At 40.1% G+C, this 19160-nt stretch overlaps 1 long non-coding RNA gene across 13 annotated transcripts; it reads right to left on the reverse strand.

Moving 5' to 3' along the window:
- Positions 1-2987: 2987 nt before the first annotated feature.
- Positions 2988-18173, reverse strand: LOC108891893 (uncharacterized). 13 transcript variants are annotated; one of them, XR_007809117.1, is made up of 8 exons: positions 18148-18173; positions 8563-8928; positions 8177-8210; positions 5692-5877; positions 4366-4443; positions 3968-4029; positions 3705-3795; positions 2988-3516 (listed from the first exon to the last, which is right to left on the reverse strand). It is a non-coding gene; the product is annotated as an uncharacterized LOC108891893 (long non-coding RNA). The 13 variants fall into 13 exon arrangements; XR_007809115.1 differs by lacking the exon at positions 18148-18173 and adding an exon at positions 12209-12484; XR_007809114.1 differs by lacking the exon at positions 18148-18173 and adding an exon at positions 10779-10950 and having other exon boundaries at positions 5683-5877.
- Between the last annotated feature and the right edge of the window lie 987 nt (positions 18174-19160).

Genomic DNA, 19160 nt, shown 5'->3' on the forward strand with positions numbered 1-19160 from the left:
TGTGTTCCCTCTACTGTCTTGTTGCAAGTGTGTTATGTTCATGTGATCTTCCCAACTGTTTTAATGCGTTGTTCCTCTCAAGTGTCTTAATTGTGTTCCCTCTACTGTCTTGTTGCAAGTGTGTTATGTTCATGTGATCTTCCCAACTGTTTTAATGCGTTGTTCCTCTCAACTGTCTTAATTGTGTGCTTCCTAGTGTGTTATGTTCATGTGTTCTTCCCAACTGTCTTAATTGTGTGCTCCCTAGTGTCTTATGTTCATGTGTTCTTCCCAACTGTTTTAATGTGTTGTTAATCTCAACTGTCTTAATTGTGTTCCCTCTACTGTCTTGTTGCAAGTGTGTTATGTTCATGTGATCTTCCCAACTGTTTTAATGTGTTGTTCCCCTCAAGTGTCTTAATTGTGTGCTCCCTAGTGTGTTATGTTCATGTGATCTTCCCAACTGTTTTAATGCGTTGTTCCTCTCAAGTGTCTTAATTGTGTGCTTCCTAGTGTGTTATGTTCATGTGTTCTTCCCAACTGTTTTAATGTGTTGTTCATCTCAACTGTCTTAATTGTGTTCCCTCTACTGTCTTGTTGCAAGTGTGTTATGTTCATGTGATCTTCCCAACTGTTTTAATGCGTTGTTCCTCTCAAGTGTCTTAATTGTGTTCCCTCTACTGTCTTGTTGCAAGTGTGTTATGTTCATGTGATCTTCCCAACTGTTTTAATGCGTTGTTCCTCTCAACTGTCTTAATTGTGTGCTCCCTAGTGTGTTATGTTCATGTGATCTTCCCAACTGTTTTAATGCGTTGTTCCTCTCAAGTGTCTTAATTGTGTTCCCTCTACTGTCTTGTTGCAAGTGTGTTATGTTCATGTGATCTTCCCAACTGTTTTAATGCGTTGTTCCTCTCAACTGTCTTAATTGTGTGCTTCCTAGTGTGTTATGTTCATGTGTTCTTCCCAACTGTTTTAATGCGTTGTTCCTCTCAACTGTCTTAATTGTGTGCTCCCTAGTGTGTTATGTTCATGTGATCTTCCCAACTGTTTTAATGCGTTGTTCCTCTCAAGTGTCTTAATTGTGTTCCCTCTACTGTCTTGTTGCAAGTGTGTTATGTTCATGTGATCTTCCCAACTGTTTTAATGCGTTGTTCCTCTCAAGTGTCTTAATTGTGTGCTCCCTAGTGTGTTATGTTCATGTGATCTTCCCAACTGTTTTAATGCGTTGTTCCTCTCAAGTGTCTTAATTGTGTTCCCTCTACTGTCTTGTTGCAAGTGTGTTATGTTCATGTGATCTTCCCAACTGTTTTAATGCGTTGTTCCTCTCAAGTGTCTTAATTGTGTGCTCCCTAGTGTGTTATGTTCATGTGATCTTCCCAACTGTTTTAATGCGTTGTTCCTCTCAAGTGTCTTAATTGTGTTCCCTCTACTGTCTTGTTGCAAGTGTGTTATGTTCATGTGATTTTCCCAACTGTTTTAATGCGTTGTTCCTCTCAAGTGTCTTAATTGTGTTCCCTCTACTGTCTTGTTGCAAGTGTGTTATGTTCATGTGATCTTCCCAACTGTTTTAATGCGTTGTTCCTCTCAAGTGTCTTAATTGTGTGCTTCCTAGTGTGTTATGTTCATGTGTTCTTCCCAACTGTCTTAATTGTGTGCTCCCTAGTGTCTTATGTTCATGTGTTCTTCCCAACTGTTTTAATGTGTTGTTCATCTCAACTGTCTTAATTGTGTTCCCTCTACTGTCTTGTTGCAAGTGTGTTATGTTCATGTGATCTTCCCAACTGTTTTAATGTGTTGTTCCCCTCAAGTGTCTTAATTGTGTGCTCCCTAGTGTGTTATGTTCATGTGATCTTCCCAACTGTTTTAATGCGTTGTTCCTCTCAAGTGTGTTAATTGTGTGCTTCCTAGTGTGTTATGTTCATGTGTTCTTCCCAACTGTTTTAATGTGTTGTTCATCTCAACTGTCTTAATTGTGTTCCCTCTACTGTCTTGTTGCAAGTGTGTTATGTTCATGTGATCTTCCCAACTGTTTTAATGCGTTGTTCCTCTCAAGTGTCTTAATTGTGTTCCCTCTACTGTCTTGTTGCAAGTGTGTTATGTTCATGTGATCTTCCCAACTGTTTTAATGCGTTGTTCCTCTCAAGTGTCTTAATTGTGTGCTCCCTAGTGTCTTATGTTCATGTGTTCTTCCCAACTGTTTTAATGTGTTGTTCATCTCAACTGTCTTAATTGTGTGCTCCCTAGTGTGTTATGTTCATGTGATCTTCCCAACTGTTTTAATGCGTTGTTCCTCTCAAGTGTCTTAATTGTGTTCCCTCTACTGTCTTGTTGCAAGTGTGTTATGTTCATGTGATCTTCCCAACTGTTTTAATGCGTTGTTCCTCTCAAGTGTCTTAATTGTGTGCTCCCTAGTGTCTTATGTTCATGTGTTCTTCCCAACTGTCTTAATTGTGTTCCCTCTACTGTGTTGTTGCAAGTGTGTTATGTTCATGTGATCTTCCCAACTGTTTTAATGCGTTGTTCCTCTCAAGTGTCTTAATTGTGTTCCCTCTACTGTCTTGTTGCAAGTGTGTTATGTTCATGTGATCTTCCCAACTGTTTTAATGCGTTGTTCCTCTCAAGTGTCTTAATTGTGTGCTTCCTAGTGTGTTATGTTCATGTGTTCTTCCTCTCAAGTGTCTTAATTGTGTGCTCCCTAGTGTGTTATGTTCATGTGATCTTCCCAACTGTTTTAATGCGTTGTTCCTCTCAACTGTCTTAATTGTGTTTTCTGTATTGTTTTGTTGGTTTGAAGTGCATCAATAAAATAATTTTTTCATGGTCCGACTTGCAATATGGTCTGAGTTCCAGTCACTCAACGAGCTGGGTGGTGATGGGTGGGTTCAGGGTAAAAAAAATTTTGATATGCAAATTAGTGTATAAATTAATATCATTTGCATAAAAGGGGGTGTGGTTTAGAGTGTGTAATTACATGCAATTTTTGTATAGAAAACAATAGAAATTTTGGAGGAAAAGTTTTATTCTTAAGTGTTACATTGAAAAAAGAAAAATGTCAAAAATTTGAATGGAAAAATTAAAAAAATGTCAATGGGAAAAAAAACAGAAAAAAATAAAATAAAAAAAAAAACGGGGCGCCCATATAGGCTCATGTGCCCCAGCTAAGTGTTTATTGCATGTTATTCCCATGCTCATCTACACTGTCCTATCTGAGTAAAGGGCTGGGCCAAAGCGTGTCCCATCCCTTTACTCTCATTCCTCTGCTATCTCTTCCTAACAGGAAACACAATACACACACACAATTTATTGTCACACAATAAAAAGACATACAAAACAGTGAACAAATGTCAGTACAACAAGGCAAACAGTAAAACATGGAAAACTGTCAAAAACACTCAAGGCATGAACAACATTCAAAAATGTCATAATACAGTAAAGCATAACAAACAATCATAAACACTTAAAAATACTCAATGTCACAGTAGAGTTGAGTCGTGTTGATTTCAGTGGGAGGAGGGTCAGTCGGACACAGAAGTGATTCTGGATGAAAGAAAACAACAGTATTTAGATGGACAGACTGACAACATGATACTAAGACGACTACTACTGATGAGCTTGGACACTTAAAGATCACCTTTGGCAGTAAATTTTGAGGCTATACAAACAAATGCAAACACTAAAAGAAAAGGAAAAGGAAAAGGTAAAGGGACTGCGACTTGTAATCTTACCTGAAGCAGACAAAGTGTGAACGCCTGTCCGAGCGCTCTTGACTCCCTGGCGTTAGGAGATATGCGACAGCACTGGTGGCGTTTCAGAGACCTGTATGTAGGGTGTTATGAAACAGAGAAAACTTAATTAATAAGAGACAAGAAGAACACTAAACTACACTACACTATATGACACCAGATTATATTCTCTTACACTAATAAATTTTGTAAGTTTCTATTCTGTTCTAAATGACAGAGTCAGACTACAAAGAATAAACACTGACCTTCTGGAAACATCTTCATGTCTGTCTCTTCTCTCTGTGATTGAATGGTTGAAGTTTGAATTCTGTGGAGAAAAACACAACAAACATGTAACTTTTAACACATCAACATAAAAGCGTTTCTGGGTATTGAACGCTCGATAGAAGTAAAAGACACTAAATTCTTCTTGTTCTGGATTCATCAGTTACATTTGTTTTCTACACAAACACAGAAGAAGCTGCTCTGACTGGAGAAGTCACAACAGCAGTGGATTGAAATGTTTATTTCTCCATCGTAAGATAAATTTTAACTAAATTTGGTCAAGAGATGCAGACAAAACGAGAGACACATAACCAAGATGATATATAATTTAATGGCAGTGCTCTGTGTTGGACAGGTGATGAAGATGTTTGTGAATTACCTGGAGGCCTCTGTCCTGGTCTAAACAATTCCTTCATTGTTCAAAGATTCTCTGATCGTGGACGTGAAGTGGAGACACCTGGAGGACATAAAGAGAGAAACATACAAAGCACAATGATCAATACACTGTGACCTGTTCATCAACACTTTAACCATGAAAACACAGAAAAGTATTCAACATTACATTTTCAAAACATAAGAAAACTGTCTCATAAAATGAGCTGTCACATATGACAAGACAAAGCATCACATCTTTGAGAACCAATCACAAGAACTATTTGGGAAATCATGTGGAATCATGTACATTACTGTGAACTTTGTTTTTCATGCTCTGCATTCTCCACTTTTAATTTTTCAAATTTGTAATTTTTCTTTCTCACACTCAAGCAGCAGAATTTAGCATCATTACTGTTGCATATTATCGATTTCAATAATCCTTTAAATGTGGCTGGGGGTACTATTGTCCTGAGAGACAATATAATGCAGCAGGCTGTTGTAAATGTAGCACAAAGGTGAGTCAGAGGTTTACAGTTGATAATGAAGCACGGTAAGCTTTGTGGAACACACTGGCAGAGAGATGCAAGACAGCAGAGGACGTGAGACTATTACACGACACTACGATTGTATTAGACGACTACAACAGCAGCAGAACTGACTAGACTAGACTACTGGATGACAGTACTATAATAGACTACTATTATATTAGACTACTTCAACAACAACAACAACAGCAGAACAGACTAGACAAGACTACTGGATAATAGTACTATATTAAATGACGCTACTACAACTACAACAGACTAGATGACAATACTGTGGTAAACACCACTACTATATTAGACTACTACTACATCAACAACAACAGCAAAACAGACTAGACAAGACAACTAGATAATAGTACTATATTAAATGACACTACTACTATATCATACCAACACATGCAGTATTAATGATGGGAAATATGAATGTGTACCACTTTATAGAATCTTGTTACATACTGTTAACATGAAGTTCATACGTATACAGCCAGAGTGTTCCAGGCAGATCGTCATTCACAGTGAGTAACAGCTCATTCTCAAACATGTGACCCACGTGTTGACTGTAATCCAAGTATCTGAAAAACCATCTCATATTTTCCGTGTCCTTACAGCTCATATTACAGATTAAGAATCCAGAGAACGTGTGACCAGTCTCCCTGGCTTTGTTGACAGCTGCGGTTTTACATTGTGTCGTTAGAGTCTCTTTAAATTCCTCGTAAACCGACAGAATTAACGTGCGCTCGTCATCTGACAATTACGAGAATTAGGTCGACACTGACTCAACTTACTGACATCTTCACCGTCGCCGTAGTTAACGCAGATCGAGGCAGCCGACGTCTGTCAACCCCGATGTTCCTTGATAACCCGAGTTAAATCACAGTGGGTTAAACTCCCTTCGTAGTCCAGGCCTCTGTTTGGTTTTTAAGGTGGGAGCTGGTGTTTGTGTCCAGGCTGCAGCAGCTGAACCAGTAAACCTGGAAAACACAAGTCCAAAAAAAAAAAAAACAGTTCACCTCCAACACCTGAACAATGTAGAAGAATACAACACTGAAAACTAAACACTGCAACCAACAATCACACTTTGACTTTTGACGTGAATAAATTCATCATGTTACTACAATAGTACTTCATTGATCTCAGAGAGGAAAGCCATTTTTAAAATCTTTTTTATAATAATTTCAGTCACGACAAACAAATGGTGAGGGGATCGATCAATGGCTATGGATAGATTACTACCACAAAGCTATAAAGACACACAAACGCCAAAGAGGCAAAAAACTAAATTGCAAAATGATCAATGCCACACTGAAAACCGCTAGACCCGCAACTAGAAGAAACGTGACGACGATAATCCACCATAAACTGACTTAAAATGACCAAGCTGGAGCTACAAACTACAAAGAAGCAGTAAAATGCTACGGTATGCTAATGGCGTGCTAGTAATGGTACAGAGATGCAAACAGTTGTAGACAAACACACTAAAACAGTTTGCAACGACGTGGCAGGGACGCATTAGCCACAGAAACACAAACACACTTTAACCCAAACAAACAACAACACGCCAAAAAGGGAGCATCGCCAAAAACATCCTCAAACGATAAGGCTAATGCTAACACCCATGCCACGTGTTAGCATAGTAATGCTAACACCCAGGTGTTAGCCTCACCTCGTCGCCGCAGAACAGCTCCACAAAAAACAGCTCCACAGTTTGTTTTAGCATCCCACCTGTGCTCGACAAAAAGTTTAGGCATCTGGAGGTTCGGCGGTGACGTTCGCTCGCACTACTGGCAAACGGAGGCGACGTTTCGAACGTGGTTCATATCTGACTCGCCTCTCTGAACAGCTCCTCCCAGAAGCTCGTGACCAATGACGACATACGTCAGACACGGAAGGAGCCTCATTCCCCTCTGTGTCACTCAGTTCGGCTTCCGGCTCTACCTCCCGGCGGCACATAGCCCGGGTCACCGCACAGGTTGTAAAAACACCAGGAAAACACTGCGCACTTTCATCGGGTGTCTCTGCAACAGAAGGAGAGGAGGTTACCACTGGAAGCGGAGGACCCTCGGCCCACACCCGGCGACCAGCCAGGTCATTCCCCAGAATGACATCCACGCCTGGGATTGGCAGCGCAGGACGTACGCCCATCACCGCGTCGCCCTGGACCAGTCCACAGTCCAACTCCAGTTTGTACACAGGAGTAGGTACTATGTTTAACCCCACTCCCCGCATTAGGATGTAATCACCAGTATCAGTGCAGTGAGAAAAAGGCAGAACAGAGCTAACAATAAAGGAATCGAAAGCCCCTGTGTCTCTTGACAATGACACGTGACCATCAGACACAAACGCTGAGAAATCCCGCTGCCCAGGGCTGCAATTCACTGCAGTTTCTACCTGTGTATCGAAAGGAAGGCGAGAGAGAGAAACGGAACAGGGAGAGATGACACTAGAGGAAATACTACCAGGCGACTCGACCGCACTGAAATACCTGACCGGAGCAGCAAGTGCCACAGGCTTCACCTGCGCATTACTGAACCCGCCTTTAGGTCCAGCCTTTGCGGGACACTCATTTTTCCAGTGCCCTCTGCCTTTGCAGTAATTACATCTCTTACTGGAATCATAATACAATTGACTCCGGGCGGCCTTTTCTGACGTAGTATGGCGACGACCGGCCGTCTCCTCCCACCGTTTACCAGCTGGCCGAAACTTACTACTATCGCCCCTGAAACCAAATTCAGTCCGCACCCTGTGCTCATGGTCCACACGGTGAGTCAGCACATACTCATCTGCCAGCGCAGCAGCCTCAGCAGAGGTCTTCACCTTGTGTTCCGCAACAAATGTAGCAATATTACTAGGCAATGAGTTTTTAAACTGCTCCAGCACAACCAGGTCACACAATGCTTCATAAGTATGAACACCAAGCGAAGTACACCAACGATCAACGATCCCGAAACAACTGCTCCAACCACTTTCGTCACCACACTACAAATCCCCCCCCAAAATTCTCTTTCCGCTGAATCAACAGCTTAAGGATGTGATGGAAACATTCGTTCATGTTTTTTTTCTTTTTAATGTGTTTTTAAATGATTTCATACTTAATTTATAGAACTATTTATTTAAAAAGCAAAATTTTGAAGGTTGATTTTATACTTGATATTTTAAGGCTTTCAATTTATCAATTTATTAAAAGGTTTCAATTCTGTTCTAAAGTTTTATATTTTCTGTCAAACTGCAGCTGAGATAATGACAGAGTCAGACTAAAAAATCAACACTGACCTTCTGGAAACATCTTCATGTCTGTCTCTTCTCTCTGTGATTTAATGGTTGAAGTTTGAATTCCGTGGAGAAAAATGCAATAAACATGTAACTTTTAACACATCAAAATAAAGTGTTTCTGGGTATTGAACTTCAAACTGTACAGATAGAGATAGAAGGACACTAAATTTACAAAGAAACCAGACAAGACTGCTGGATGACATTACTATATTAAATGACACTACTACTGTATCAGACCAAAACATACAGTATTAATGATGGGAAATATGAATGTGTACCACTTTATAGAATATTTCTATTTCATCCAGGTTCAGATTTCCACTGAGGCTGAAATACTGTTAACATGAAGTTCACACTCAACATAACAGCATTACATTCATACATACATTTTCTGTGTCCTTACAGCTCATATTACAGATTAAGAATCCAGAGAACGTGTGACCAGTCTCCCTGGCTTTGTTGACAGCTGCGGTTTTACATTGTGTCGTTAAGAGTCTCTTTAAATTCCTCGTAAACCCACAGAATTAACGTGCGCTCTTCATCGGAGAATTGAGTCGACACTGACTCAACTTACTGACATCTTCACCGTCGCCGTAGTTAACGCAGATCGAGGCAGCCGACGTCTGTCAACCCCGACGTTCCTTGATAACCCGCGTTAAATCAGAGTGGCTTAAACTCCCTTCGTAGTCCAGGCCTCTGTTTGCTTTTTAAGGTGGGAGCTGGTGTTTGTGTCCAGGCTGCAGCATCTGAACCTGGAAAACACAAGTACAAGGCATGAAAAACAAAGAACCTTATTAATAAAGAATAGTTCATCTCCAAAACCTGAACAGTATAGAAAAATACAACACTGAAAAGTAAACACTACAACCAACAATCACACTTTGACTTTTGAGGTGAATAAATTCATCATGTTACTACAATATGACTTCATTGATCTCAGAGAGGAAAGCCATTTTTAAAATCGTTTTTATAATAATTTCAGTCACAGTCACCACAAACAAATGGTGAGGGGATCGATGAATGGCTGTGGATAGATTACTACTACAAAGACACGCCAACGAGGCAAAAAACTAAATTGCAAAATGATCAATGCCACACTGAAAACCGCTAGACCCGCAACTAGAAGAAACGTGACTACGATAATCCACCATAAACTGACTTACAATGACCAAGCTGGAGCTACAAACTACAAAGAAGCAGTAAAATGCTACGGTATGCTAATGGCGTGCTACTGATGGTACAGAGATGCAAACAGACGAACAGACTAAAAACAGTTGGCAACAACGTGGCAGGGACGCCTTAGCCACAGAAACACAAACACACTTTAACCCAAATAAACAAAAACGACGCCAAGAAGGAAACCCCACCAAAAAACATCGTTAAATGATAAGGCTAATGCTAACGCTCCACGTTTATGCTAACGTTAACATTAACGCTTGCTACTAATGCTAATTGCCTCGGAGCCGCAGGTGTGCCCACCGTTCAATCTCACCCGTGTTCGACAAAAACAGCTCCAGAATTTGTTTTAGCATCTCACCCGTGTTTGAAAAAAAGTTTAAGCATCCGGACCTAGCAGTACTGGCAAACAGAGGTAATGCTACAAACATGGTTCATATCTGTCTCTCCTCTCTGAACAGCTCCTCCCAGAAGCACGTGACCAATGACGACATACACTTTGTGCCTCTTATTTTGAAACGCCGTCAAAACGGAAGTCGTCTCGTCACTCTCTCTAACTTGACGCAGCTTCGCTGGGTCACGCTGCAATCCAGCCAGTATTCCGTGCAGAAAAATGCAATAAACATTAATATAAAGATGTAACTTTTAACACATCAAAATAAAGTGTTTCTGGGTATTGAACTTCAAACTGTAGAAATAGAAGTAAAGGACACTAAATTTACAAAGAAACCAGACAAGACTACTGGATGACAGTACTATATTAAATGACACTACTACTGTATCAGACCAAAACATGCAGTATTAATGATGGGAAATACGAATGTGTACCACTTTATAGAATCTTTATATTTCATCCAGATTCAGATTTCCACTGAGGCTGAAATACTGTTAACATGAAGTTCATACTCAACATAACAGCATTACATTCATACATATACAGCCAGAGTGTTCCAGGCAGATCATCATTCACAGTGAGTAACAGCTCAATTTCAGACATATGACCCACGTGTTGACACTAATCCAAGTATCTGAAAAACCATCACAATGCCACACTGAAAACTGCTAGACCCGCAACTAGAAGAAACGTGACGACGATAATCCACCATAAACTGATTTAAAATGACCAAGCTGGAGCTACAAACTACAACGAAGCAGTAAAATGCTACGGTATGCTAATGGCGTGCTACTGATGGTACAGAGATGCAAACAGACGAACAGACTAAAAACAGTTGGCAACAACGTGGCACGCACGCCTTAGCCACATAAACACAAACACACTTTAACCCAAACAAACAAAAACGACGCCAAGAAGGAAACCCCACCAAAAAACATTGTTAAATGATAAGGCTAATGCTAACGCTCCACGTTGATGCTAACGTTAACATTAACGCTTGCTACTAATGCTAATTGCCTCGCAGCATCTCACCCGTGTTTGACAAAAAACAGCTCCAGACTTTGTTTTAGCATCTCACCTGTGTTCGACAAAAAGTTTAAGCATGCAGACCTAGCACTACTGGCAAACAGAAGCAATGCTACAAACGTGGTTCATATCTGCCTCTCCTCTCTGAACAGCTCCTCCCAGAAGCTCGTGACCAATGACGAGCCACGTCGTGACCAATGATGACATACACTTTCTGCCTCTTATTTTGAAACTCCGTCAAAACGGAAGTCGTCTCGTCACTCTCTCTAACTTGACGGCGGCGGCGCTGGCCAGGTGAATACCTGCGTACCGCGTTAACCGAGTGGACTTGTTCGCCGGAGGAGCTGCAGGTTGGTGTAGGGGAAAGCTGCAGGGAGGTCGTGACGATGTTGGTTTGCAGTGACCGTGCACGCCCCTGCGCGCTCCCCCCAACATCTATAATATAGTATTGTGTACATTGTGGCTCCTTCAATGCTCGATGCTCTTGGCTTGTTTGTTATCTTACGGAGACGAAATACTGTTGGGAAATGTTTTTAAGCGAGAGGAGAGGCAGTTTGCTTTGGAGTGAAGGAGGCCTGAGCAAAACGCAAGCTCCCACTAGTTGTCGGTTCTCTGGTGAATCCATGAAGACAGGGAGACAGTGGAGACTCTGTGTGTGAGCACGAGCCACAGCAGCTGTCCCCATCCCATGAGGGTTTTATTTCATCCTCTGCTTTAACTTCTGTCCTTTTTTCCTGACCCCCAAACTTACAGATCCGCCTGCTTCTCCTTTGCAAAAACCCTTTAAACTGCACCTTTCAAAGCCTAATATAAGTCAAATAACCTCTTTTATAAATCCACAAACTCATTCATAAGGTTCACTCGCAGAGATAAAAAATCTCACCCTTCATTTCATTGTGGTGGCGGTGTCTCGGCTCTTTGGCTCTCCACAAAGGCTTCATCTGTTTAGTTTTTCCATGGCATAAATATTGATTTGAATGACAGGCGCGTGCAGCGCACACACACTTCGAGTTGGTGAGTGTTGCCACGATTATCCTAACTTAATCTGCTCTGGCTGTTTCGTGTGTGTTGTCAGTACCGAGGTCACAAGTCAGGTCAAGAGGGCAGAGGGTCTCTCTCTGTTGCTGTGAGAGACCTGGGGCGGATGGTGCACGCAAATCGTTTTTAGTGTTTGTTTTAACCTCCCAGATCAATCTGTTACAGACAGATTATTTTGATAACTGTGGAATTGTTAAGTACTTTTTCGAGCTTCAGTTTTGAGGATTTGCATATTCTTGCTTTTTTAAGTGACTGTAAACAAATACACCCTCTACTGTATGTCTCTCTATGTGCTCTTTAGCTTAGCTTTGTTGTACGTGCATTCAGCGTTACCAGTCTCCAAACAGAAAAAGCATCATCCTGTTGCTGCTGCAGTTGCCGGGAAGCATGACACACACCTGTTTGCTGCGACAGATGGTCTACAGAGCGCTCCTCTGTCCGTGTGTTTGGATACGGTCAGCTGCTGTATCTTCTCCACCTCGTCGTCGTTATCTGACTCGTCAAGCAGACACAGAACACATTCTTATTTAATCAGGCAGTTGTTTCCCTATTGAGCCACTAAGCTGGAAGAACTCTTATTTTACTTGGCAACTGAGAACACACGCTAAAGCACACCTCTGTTGCTCTTTATTACACACTAACCTGTTTGTGCCGAGATCAATTCTGCTGGATATTAAGCCTCATCTTTTTATCCTCTGGTGTTATTTATAACTTGGTGGTGGGACTGTACCCCTTCTGATTTATTCACATTTTTATTCATCTTTGATGAATTCTTTACTAAATAAAAATGGCCTGTAAACTTTTTCAGAACCTAAGGTGTCATTTTTAAATATTTAAATTGGAGCTGTAATGATCTGTTAATCTGCAGGTTTTCATTCATTCATTTTGGCTGTGGGGCTTTTTATGAACAAAATGATTCAATGATTAATTGAGAAAATAATTAGCAGTAATCAATAACCATTACATTTGATTTGCAGAGCTGTCTATCGCAGAGCTGACATATAGAAACTAACAGCTATTCACACCCACCTTTACAAAGTAACCTAACCTGGAGAAGGCCAGAGTACTCAGGGAGACTGCAGACTCCACACACAAAATACCTGGGTGAACCAGGGTTCCAACCTCCATCTTGCTGCACCGCCGTGCCGCCCCAAAACAAGAAATGATTATTGATTGGTTAATTGATTTCTGTTAAATGATCACCACTACCTGCACACCATCATGTGAGCTAATATTACTTACAAAAATACATTTCTTGTGTTTTTATAAAAGCTTTTTCTCACTGTGCATCAATATCATCATCATAAAAATGCTTAAACCACCTCAACTGGCTTCTTGCAGCATGAAGCCCCTCACTCCTATCCTCCTTTCTAATTACAACTCACCTGATTATGCACAATGTGTCCAGCTACTCTGAACATGGTGTCTTTCTTTCCCTGTCACTAGTGAAACCTTGTGACTGCAGCTGTGGGTGGGAAAAAAAGATCAGCAGTGACAATGAGAGGTTTGTTTTCTGGCTAAGCTTGGTGCCATATGACACCAACATTACTCGAGCTGAAAACATTAATGCACATTTATTGTATAATGTGCATAGAACTATGAGATTCCTCTTGCACAAGTTAGGTTTTAGATTTGCTGTTAGATTTTCTACCTCAGGTTTGTAAAAACGTCTACTTTTTGGCAAGTGTTTGTCATGTTCTGACCATAAACACAGACATTTATTGTGATAATTACTGAAAATTTTTTAGTGAGAAAACATTTGTCACCGCTTTAAAATCAACTCTTAACATGTGAGCAAAAGCAAAAGCACAAATACATTGCTGCATTACTTTGGATTCATACCAATGAAGATGTGGTCGTTTTATTTTGTTAAATTTATTCAAATTCTTAAAATAAGGGCACGGGCTGCATAATGACATAAAAGACAGAAAGGTGAAGATTTGTGCTTGTGTGTGTTGGTGCACGTTCAGTACGCATGCCTTAGGGAAACTAGGTGTTGCATGAAAAACAATGGAAAAACAGTCAAACACTCAAATACTGTAATAGTACAGTAAGGCATGACAAACAGTAATAAACAGTCAAAAAATGTCATAGTACAGTAAAGCATGAAAAACAGTGGAAAAACAGTCATAAACACTCAAATACTGTAATAGTACAGTAATGCATGAAAAACACTCAAAAAAGGTCATAGTAGACTAAGGCATAACCAACAGTAATAGTACAGTAAGGCATGAAACACAGTCATAAACAGTCAAAAAAAATGTCATAGTACAATAATGCAGGAAAAACAGTGGAAAAACACTCAAATACTGTAATAGTACAGCAAGGCATAACAAACAGTGGAAAAACACCCAACAACACTTAAATAATGTCATAGTATAATAACGCATGGAAAACAGTTAAAAATACTCAATGTCACAGTAAAGTGTCAAAAGTTTTCTCCTTTGAGATCAGTAGAGTCGGGTTGATTTCAGTGGAGTGTCAGTTAGAGACAGAAGTGATTCTGTCTGTTGGACATGATACTACTATATAAGACAACTACTGCTGAGCTTGGACACTTAAAGATCACCTTTGGCAGTACATTTTGACGCTGTACAAACAAATGCAAACACTAAAACAAAAGGGACTGCCAGTTGTAATCTTACCTGAGGCAGACAAAGTGCGAGAGCCCCAGCTTTGGTTTACAGGTTCTGTGAACGCCTGTCCAAGCACTCTTGACTCCGTGACGTTACGGGATAACCGTCGATACGCGACGTCAGAAGCTGTTCTTGTGAAACTGACGGCACTGGTGGCGTTTCAGAGACCTGTACGTAGGGCGTTATGAAACAGAGAAAAATCAACAGCTTAAATTTTACAAAAAATAATTAATAAGAGACAAGAAGAAGACTAAACTACACTATATGAGACCAGATAGACACAATTATATTCTCTTTGACTAATAAATTTTGAAGTTTCTATTCTGTTCTAAAGTTTTATATTTTGTGTCAAACTGCAGCTGAGATAATGACAGAGTCAGACTAAAAAGAATAAACACTGACCTTCTGGAAACATCTTCATGTCTGTCTCTTCTCTCTGTGATTTAATGGTTGCAGTTTGAATTCTGTGGAGAAAAACACAACAAACATTCATATAAAGATGTAACTTTTAACACATCAACATAAAAGCGTTGCTGAATGTTGAACGCTCAAACTGTACAGATAGAGACAGAAGTAAAAGACACTAAATTCTTCTTGTTCTGGATTCATCACTTAAATTTGTTTTCTACACAAACACAGAAGAAGCTGCTCTGACTGGAGAAGTGACTCCACCAGCTGCTCATATTCACACAACAGCAGTGGATGGAAATGTTTGTTTCTCCATCGTAACATAAATTTCTACTAAACTTGGTCAAGAGATGCAGACAAAATGAGAGACACATAACCAAGATGATATATAATTTAATGGCAGTGCTCTGTGTTGGACAGGTGACGAAGCTTTTTGTGAATTACCTGGAGGCCTCTGTCCTGGTCTAAACAATTCCTTCATTGTTCAAAGATTCTCTGATCGTGGACGTGAAGTGGAGACACCTGGAGGAAATAAAGAGAGAAACATACAAAGCACAATGATCAATACACCGTGACCTGTTCATCAACACTTTAACCATGAAAACACAGGAAAATATTCAACATTACAGCTGAACCACAACATTTTCCAAACATTAGAGGAGTGTCTCAGAAAATGAGCTGTCACATATGACAAGACAAAGTATTACATCTTTAAGAACCAATCACAATAAATATTTGGGAAATAATGTGGAATCTTTAAAGACTTTCATTTAAGTACATTTTTGAAAGCAGGGTTTTAACTTGTGGGATTTTTAATTATACTTCACACACAGAAAATTACCTCACAACTATTTAGAGTTTTTATGTATTATTATAACTGCTACTATTTTCTGACACGATTATCAGTCATTATTCAACACTAATCGCATGAAATACAGAGCAGAGGCCTGTACTACGAAGCGAAGTTACTGGGTTAACAGGGTGACGTCAGGTGTACCATCCCAGTTAATCTGTACCACAAAAGGTGGATAGCTTTTACCCGGGGTAATTAACACTGCATCTCTAAACAGCTACTTCTACCTAAGTACCGCACAACAGAGAGAGGCTGACTCTGAAGGACAGGGATTGTCTAAAGACCGTCACTCCCCTCACCCACCAATAAATGGTGATTTTTATGCTCCGCATTTTCCACTTTCAATTTTTCAAATTTGTAATTTTTCTTTCTCACAGTCAAGCAGCAGAATTTAGCATTATTAGTGTTGCATATTATCGACTTCAATAATCCTTTACGTGTGGGTATTATTGTCCTGAGAGACAATATAATGCAGCAGGCTGTTGTAAATGTAGTACAAAGGTGAGTCAGAGCTTTACAGTTGATAATGAAGCACAGTAAGCTTTGTGGAACACACTGGCAGAGAGATGCAAGACAGCAGAGGACATGAGACTATTAGACAACTACAACAGCAGCAGAACTGACTAGACTAGACTACTGGATGACTACTATATTAAATGACACTACAACAACAGATTAGATGAAGCTACTATATTAGACTACTACTACAACATTAGATGAGACTACTGGATGACAGTACTATATTAAGACTACTATTATATTAGACTACTTCAGCAACAACAACACCACAACAGACTAGACAAGACTACTAGATAATAGTACTATATTAAATGACAGTACTACTATATCAAACCAACACATGCAGTATTAATGATAGCGAATGTGTACCATTTTATAGAATCTTTATATTTCATTCAGATTTCCACTGAGGCTGAAATACTGTTACCATGAAGTTCATACTCAACATAACAGCATTACATTCATACATATACAGCCAGAGTGTTCCAGGCAGATCATCATTCACAGTGAGTAACAGCTCATTCTCAAACATGTGACCCACGTGTTGACTGTAATCCAAGTATCTGAAAAATCATCACATATTTTCCGTGTCCTTGCAACTCATATTACAGATTAAGAATCCAGAGAACATGTGACCAGTGTCCCTGGCTTTGTTGACAGCTGCGCTTTTACTGCGGTGTCGTTAGAGTCTCTTTAAATTCCTCGTAAACCCACAGAATTAACGTGCGCTCTTCATCTGAGAATTACGAGAATTAAGTCAACACTGACTCAACTTACTGACATCTTAACCGTCGCTGTAGTTAACGCAGATCGAGGCAGCCGACGTCTGTCAACCCCGACGTTCCTTGATAACCCGAGTTAAATCAGAGTGGCTTAAACTCCCTTCGTAGTCCAGGCCTCTGTTTGCTTTTTAAGGTGGGAGCTGGTGTTTGTGTCCAGGCTGCAGCAGCTGAACCAGTAAACCTGGAAAACACAAGTCCAACAAATAACCTCATTAATAAAGAACAGTTTACCTCCAACACCTGAACAATGTAGAAGAATACAACACTGAAAACTAAACACTGCAACCAACAATCACACTTTGACTTTTGAGGTGAATAAATTCATCATGTTACTATAATATGACTTCATTGATCTCAGAGAGGAAAGCCATTTTTAAAATCGTTTTTATAATAATTTCAGTCACGACAAACAAATGCTGAGGGGATCAATGAATGGCCGTGGATAGATTACTACCACAAAGCTATAAAGACACACAAACGCCAACGAGGCAAAAAACAAAACTGCAAAATGATCGCAATGCCACACTGAAAACTGCTACACCGACAACCAGACGACGAGAATCCACCATAAACTGACTTAAAATGACCAAGCTGGAGCTACAAACTACAAAGAAGCAGTAAAATGCTACGGTATGCTAATGGCGTGCTAGTGATGGTACAGAGATGCAAACAGTTGTAGACAAACAGACTAATAAACGCTTGGCAACAACGTGGCAGGGACGCATTAGCCACAGTAACACAATTACACTTCAACTCAAACAAACAAAAACATGCCAAAAAGGGAGCAACGCCAAAAACATCCTCAAACGATAAGGCTAATGCTAACGCTCTATGTTAATGTTAACGCTTGCTACTAATGCTAATGCTAACATCCATGCCATGTGTTAGCATGGTAATGCAACACCATGGTAATGCTAACACCCATGTGTTAGCATTAGCATTATGCTAACACCATCGGTAATGCTAACACCCAGGTGTTAGCATTAGCATTAGCCTTACCTCGCCGCCGCCGCAGAACAGCTCCAAAGTTTGTTTTAGCATCTCACCTGTGTTCGACAAAAAACAGCTCCAGAGTTTGTTTTAGCATCTCACCTGTGTTCGACAAAAAAACAGCTCCAGAGTTTGTTTTAGCATCTTACCTGTGTTCGACAAAAAGTTTAAGCATTCGGACCTCGGTAACGACGTTCCCTCGCACTACTGGCAAACAGAGGCAATGATTCGAACGTGGTTCATATCTGATTCGCCTCTCTGAACAGCTCCTCCCAGAAGCTCGTGACCAATGACGAACCACGTCGTGACCAATGACGACATACGTCAGCTAACAGGAAGATGCTCTACTACTATTGCGAATCTGAGACTGAGACGGTAAACACATTTAAGCACCAAAACACTTTAAGACACGGTTAAAGGTGCGTTTTCACAAAATGTTAAATATCGAACCATTTTTTTAAATTATAGGAGGTTAATTTAAAGAAGATGTAAAAATCGAGAATATAGCATCAGACCCCCAAGGGTTAATGATAAACTCTGCAATATATCTCGAGGTTAGAACCCATATATACATTATAAAGAGAGGTTAAAAATCCATCACATGTACCCGTGAGACTCATATATTGTGGAGAGGTAGGGGACTTGGAATGCCAAGCTCAGCATTTTCTTAAGTCATTATGCATAAATAGTGTGTGATATAGCCAATATATATTTTCCCTACCTGAGATGAAGGGGAGGTGTTCACGCTTCTAAAGGGATTCAGAATCAGTGCTACATACATCTAATGGAGTATTTCGTCAAACCACTGCTACATTTTCCCCCCAAAACTGACATTTTGTTTACGGGTGGCTCATCCACATTAAATTACTGAGTAATTTAGCTGTTATAGTGTGACAGGCTTTTCTTCCATAACTTGAGAAATGAGCTTGAGTTTGTGCATTTTTAAATTGTCCCTCCAGATATTGACTTTTTCCATAAAGTTTACAGACTTGTTAGAGACAGATTAGAGATAATGAGTTTTAGCCTCTTGATTTCCAGAAACCCTGCTCCTACACTTCCCATAATGCTACTGGATGGTGTCTTTCATGATGCCATCGTTCAAACCGTGATTACAGTTCCCGTTCCCGACCTGCAGATTTTACCATCTTGGAATAATGTGAAT

Source organism: Lates calcarifer, linkage group LG7_2, assembly GCF_001640805.2.
Source record: "Lates calcarifer isolate ASB-BC8 linkage group LG7_2, TLL_Latcal_v3, whole genome shotgun sequence".
NCBI lineage: Eukaryota > Metazoa > Chordata > Actinopteri > Centropomidae > Lates > Lates calcarifer.